The sequence below is a fragment of the Hipposideros armiger genome, unplaced genomic scaffold (genome assembly GCF_001890085.2).
Source record: "Hipposideros armiger isolate ML-2016 unplaced genomic scaffold, ASM189008v1 scaffold_286, whole genome shotgun sequence".
NCBI classification, from domain to species: domain Eukaryota; kingdom Metazoa; phylum Chordata; class Mammalia; order Chiroptera; family Hipposideridae; genus Hipposideros; species Hipposideros armiger.
Window position 1 is genome coordinate 2,112,688 of NW_017731636.1, and position 5,903 is coordinate 2,118,590.

The 5,903-nt window shown below is 63.0% G+C and overlaps 1 protein-coding gene across 4 annotated transcripts in view; it reads right to left on the reverse strand.

Annotated features, from left to right (window-relative positions):
• The window catches only part of GATA2 (GATA binding protein 2), a 15,811-nt gene extending 10,822 nt beyond the window's left edge, over positions 1-4,989 (reverse strand). Inside the window, exons 1-2 of one of the 4 annotated variants that reach the window (XM_019658672.1) lie at positions 4,915-4,989; positions 3,804-4,011 (exon numbers count right to left, since the gene is read on the reverse strand). The gene's annotated coding sequence lies outside the window, so the exon portion shown is untranslated. The other 3 variants (XM_019658669.1, XM_019658671.1, XM_019658673.1) reach the window with 3 other exon arrangements.
• Positions 4,990-5,903: the final 914 nt, after the last annotated feature.

Here is a 5,903-nt window from a genome sequence, read left to right on the forward strand (position 1 = left end):
AAAGGCCGACGGCCTGCTGGCGAGCCGCCGGGCCGTGAACGCCGGAGCAAAACGCAAGCTTCCCGTGGAGCGGCGATCAGCGCTCGGGCTCGCAGAGGTGACGGCTCCGAGCTCCCGGAAGAGCAGGTAATTCACCTTTTCGTCCCAAAGGCGCGGTTCAGATTATCCCCCGTGTAGGTGGGTCTGCAGGTTCATCACCCCGAGCTCAGCTTCAAGCTCCTCCGGGGAAGCCTGAAGCCCCTCCGGGGCAGCGTTCTGGCCACCTCAGGTGTGGAGGTGACTGGCCTGGCCGGGCCCCCTGCAAGTGGCTGCCCTGCATTGCCCGCCAATCTGGCGCTGAACGGAGCTCGGGCGGGGATTTAATTAACCTCGTTTGGCGGCTCAGAAAATCGCTGTGCGGAGGAGCTTAGCAGGGCAGTTAAGCAATGCTTGAGCAGGGGCCTCAGGAGATACGCACCAGCCTCCCTTCCTGCAATCCCGGTCGAGAGAAAAAAAGGGAAAGGGAGCCCCGCCAGGTCTCCTGAGGCCCTGGGGTTGCCTTTCTCGAAAATGCAGGCAGGCATCCGGCTTGGCCGAAGCCTCCACATTGATTGGTATGCCTGCGTTGGACGCGGGACGCGGGACTGCTGCGTTCTCCCGCAGGAACGAACCCACCTAGGAGAGAAAAGCAAGGCTCCAGGCAGCAGGGTGCCCAGCTGACCAATAAATGGGGGCTGCTCGTGAGTGTATGTCTATGCCAGACAGACCGACACCAGCCAAGCGCCTCGCCCACTAGACAGCAGCGGAGACCATCCTAGCACTTCTGCCCAAACAAATGTCCCGGGAGGGTCAGGGCAGCCCCTAAGATCCGCGGGGTGGCAGGGACAACCTCGGCGGAAGGAGAGCAGAATTACTTCCGTTCACAGCCTCGGACTTGGGGGTCTCCTGAGCATTTTCGGAGGGACACGCTCCCCTTTTCTTTTTTCTGTGCTTTCCCAAGAGTTATTGCAAACGTGGGCCGCTGCCTTTTGATCGCACTCAGATTTTGCACGGGAATAGATTTCACTAAGGACTGGGCAAGAGCAGCAGCAGAACTGAATTTTCTGATGTCTTTTCCATGTGACCCGAGGTTCCCTGGCGGCGGAGTGTGGGTCAGTGCCGCCCGAGATGCTCTCTCCCCAGATCTGGGGACGCAGGGATCCAAAGCCCGGCTCTACAGGGCCTCCTGGGCCCGGCTCTCGATTATCCAGGTGTTCCAGGCCCCACGTAGCCCTCTCCTCCACGCCCTTTGTTTAAACTTTGCTCATCGGAGGTGGCCCCTCTGGGACCACAAGTTTGCCCTATTTGTAAACTAATTATTCTCGCCTTTTCCTATGGGCATCTAATTGGCAGACAGTGTGTGTATGTGTATGTGTGTGGGTGGGGTGTGTGTGTGTGGGGGGGGAGTCGGCAAAGAAATCTGTTTGCTTAAGGACTGCCCTCCACAGAGATATTTAATTTGCACCACAGCGGCCTCCCAACCCCACACTGGCAAATGTATCTTGAAGGGTACTAAGGAGGAAGTAAGGGCCTCTTTAGCCAGAGGGGTTCAGAAGTCCCCTCTAGGGCAAGGCCTCAGATCTGCTCAGGTCACAGCAATCCCTCCAGAGGGTTTCCCCAATAGGGGGATCAGAGCTCCAATAGCCCTTCCTTTTCTTTGGGCTTCACTTCCAGACCCCAAAATCTGAAGGCTCCCTCTCCTCTGGCTTCCATGCTGGCTCTTCCACCCTTCTGTCTTCTGAGTCCCTTTTGAATCGTAAAGACTGGCGCCCAACCTCTTAGACGTCTCAGCGCCTGGGGTAGAAGAACTTCGGAGATCCTGTATCTCCTTACCAGGTTCTAACCCCACATCCAAGCCGGGCTTCCTCCCCCAGTGGCTTTACTGAGACGGCGGACAATCGAGCCTCCTCCGCGAATAGTCATGGTTTACTCAGAGCGCCCGGCGGCCCGCCGTATGACAACTGGTAAATCCGTTTCGTTAGAAGCAATTTGTTTGCAATTTGTCAACCCGGCTGGAAAACGCTCTCCAGACGCCTGGGCAGCCGCACTGGCCCTACCTGTTTCTCGAATCCTGCCTACTCATAAATGAATCCCAGCGCAAGGTGTCTTTATAGACCCCAAAGCTCACCGCCACATGTTCCCGACCCCGGGAGACGTGGCTTTTTCCAAAACAACGAATTTCCTTCCACGTTTTCCGGGAAAGGAGCGGCCGCCACACCCGGAGGCCCTGAACACCAGACCTTTCCCCTCGCGGCTGGGGCAACCTGGAGTTCAAGCCTGGCCTCCACGAAAAGATTCTAAGTGCCGGGCATCCAGACAAATCCAAACTGCTGCCCACGCCTCCCGGCCACAGATCCCCCCAGCCCGCCGAGGCCCCATTCTTATTGAAATCCCACTAAAAGGATTCCAACTCCGGCTTGGGGCAAGGGATAGACTTCCAGACCCCGAGCTCTCCCCCTCCCATACCCCAATCGCACAGGATAAAGGGCCGCGGCGCGCGGCGCTCGGGGGCGCAAGCAGGAGCAAACCGGGATAAGCCGCGCAAAGCCGGCGCACGGGACCCGCCGGCAGGTGCAGACGCGGCTCTGCAGCCTGGCTCCGCCGCATCCGCCCGGGAGGTGGAGGGTGATGGAGACAAAGGCCCCAGCTAGGCATCTGGGAGGGGGGCGTTTGGCAAGGCTCTGAGAATAACCGGGACTCGAGGCCTATGGCTCCATCTGAGAAATGGGAAGGCGAGAGGCCCGAGGTGGTCCTCGGCTCCCCAAATACTCCCTCAGGTTTAGGCCCCTATGACCTGGGGCTCCAGAGACTCGTCGGGCGAGCCTATAGCACTACATGTCAGGGGCCCCTTTGGCAGGCAGACCGTGCAATTAGGGTGTCGAGTGGGTCGAGCATGGGGGCTGGAAGGGCCCTAGTGAGACAGGGACGCGGAGACTTACCGAGCGAGGTTCGGCGGGCGGCGCCCCCGGGCGGAAGGGGCCGGAGCGGGGCGAGGGGCACAGCACGGTGTGTGCCTAGGTGGGCCCGCAGGATCCGGCGCGGGCTGGCTGAGTTCACCAGCAGGGTCCAGCCAGCGCGCCGAGCAGCCGCGTGCTGCGCGGCGGGCCGCTTTTGTTCCCCCGGTGGCCGACAGGGGACGGCTGGGGTGGAGGCCACGGCAGCCTGGACATAGAAACCAGCGGCGAGCCCCGGCGGCGCTGGCCTCCCTACCTCTCGCTCTCTCTACTTCTCCCTCCCGGTGCTTCAGCGGCCTCTGCTTTTTATTTCCACAGCACTTTGAGTGGGCAGGAACGCCGCAGGAGAGCAAGAGGGTGCCTGGGGTTCTGGACCAGGTCCAGTGACCCGCGGCAGGTCGAGGGCCGGCAGGCACTCGAGGCGCACACACCCTACTCCCCCAATACCCCAGAACACTTCCGTCCTCGCAGGGACGTACATACATGCACCCTTGCTCTTAGGGATGCACGCACAGAAAGCCTGGACGTCTCTCTTCCCAGGCTCTCCCGGGGGACCCTCTACAGCCAAAGGCGCACACACTCTCGTACACAGATGCCTGCTCTGCTCCTCCTTCCCAACATATTTCCAGTACTGCTCACACAGACACGCACACATTTGTGCACATGCATTAGCGCACACANCCCCGCCCCCGCCGCGCGCACTCCCAGGCAGCACAATCAGGACCTCTCACCAAGGCACACCACAGCAGTCAGTCACCCGCAGCCTGAGTCCCCACAGAGACCTCTCAGTGCTTGGCGTGCCCCGGGCCAGCCCTCGCACCCCAAACTTACACACGCAACACCACCGGGAGAGGGGCGCGGCCTTGAGGGGGAGCAGCACCCGCGGGAGCCCGGGTGTGGTGGATCCAGGGGACAGCGCGTCAGGCGGCTGGCGTGGCTCAAGGGATAGGAAAGGGGGGCAGCGCACGCCTCGGCCTCAGGCCCACCCGGCTCCGGCCCCTCGGCATCCTCCGGCTGCCTTGGCGCCAGCTCCCGACTCCTGCACAGACATGAAGCGGGGGCCGAGCACGCCTAAGAAGCCCGCGCCAGCCAATCAGCGCCATGCACCGCCCAGCCTCCGCCCTCCATTGGCTAAGCCCTCAACTCGGCCGGACTCAGGGACTGACCCGCTGGCGGGCCCCCTCCGCCTGAGGGCCCCCTCCGCCTGCAGGTCCCCGCCGCTCTCAGTCGCCCTCCTAGCGCCCTCACCGTGGCCCCTGCTGCCAACGCCCCCCCACCCGACCCTCACTCTGCAGGCTGACAGCTGCGCCCCCTCGTGCGGACACTCCGGGATCCTCTTAATCTCTGCAACCTCCTCCCAGTAACTAACCTCCAACTGGAGGCCCCTCCCTGGGAGCCCTGGACGCGCACACTCTGGGTGTCTGGGTGTCCCCCTCCCCCGGGCGCCATCCCTTCCACTCTCTCGGGTCTTTCACCACTGAACGTGACCAGTTGAAGTCCAACTACCTACCCAGACCGTTCACTCCCCCAACTCGGGCGCTGGCTGGGCGGTGTGTTTGTGTGTGGGGGGAGAACAGCAGCAGAACAGTAGGAGCGGTGAAGGGCAGGAACTATGGGGTCTAGTGGGCACCTGGGCCTCGGGTACCAGGCCACTTACGACTATGCTTGACCGGGTGGAGGTGGCCTGGCCGGAGACTCCAGAGACGGGGAGGGGGCGTCCCCTTCCCAGGCGTGGCCTTCGCAGACAAACGGGCCGAACTGCCTAGGGCGAGGCCGTAGAGACCCGGACTGGCGCCGGCGCCGGCTCGAAGGAGACGCCTCCGGGCAGAAGGAGGCATTTTCCACCCCCCTCCCGGTGTTCCCTAAGGCCACCCCTGGGAAGAAGGAGGGGATGGTCTGAGAACTCGGTCCCCTAAGCCACCTGGAACTGCTCCTCACATACCTCCAGCAGCACAGAGATCCAGCTCTGTGGGTGGAGTGGGCCCGGTGCAGGAATCTCCCGGCTGTCTCCCATTGTACAGACGGAGGAGACCGAGGCTCCGAGGGAGCCCATGGCCGAGGAGGGGGCTCGGGAACAAAGAAATTTGGGGGGGACTTAGACAGGTGCGGGGGTAATGGGAAGTAATCAACGTCCTCCAAACCCCTTTCCCCTCACTGGGTCCACGGCTTTCCGGGTAGATGCCCAAGAGAACCCAAGTGGGTCCCGGGCCGGAGGGAGGGCGGGGGTCCGGGCCACCACCGGGAGGGTGGGGGGAAGGGCAACGGGATTGACAGTCGGTAATTGGGTAACTGGAGGCGGCTTCTCCGGCCGGGCGGCCCCGCCACCGCGACGCCGGGCCCCTGACGTCACCCGATTCGCCAGGAAATGAACTTTTTAATAATCTGAGAGGGAGGAAAGCCCTCGGTACCCTCCGCTCGGGGGGAGCCCGGCCTGGCCCAGATCCACGGACGCGCCCCCGTCACCTTCTCTCAGGCTAGCTCTGGGCAGCGCCAAAGGGTCGCGGGCCCGGACCGGGGGCCTCCTCCTGCTTCTGCGTCTGGTTGTGGCACAGGTAAAGGGCGCGGGTCGGGGGCTGCAGAGCCCCATTCGGCTGGGAACCAGCGCGTCTCCGGTCCTTGGGGACCCGCCTGCACTGACCCGCCGCTGCGCCTCCCGCTCCGCTCCACTCTGGCGCGCGTGGGGCCGAGGCTTCTCCGAACTCTCCTCCGAGGGAGAGGAGGCCGGCGCCCGCCGGGTAAGGCGCGCCCGGGTCGAGAGCCCCAGCGTGAGGCCGCGGTTACCCGGCCTTCGCGGCCACGCAGCGCAGGTGAGTGGGCTCGGTGCCTCCTGGTGCGTGCTCCTAACAATGCCCGCGGTCTTACTAGGACCGCTCTCTTTTCGTACGCCTGTCTCTCCTCCTTGTCTTTAGCTTACGATTCTTTGTCAACGAG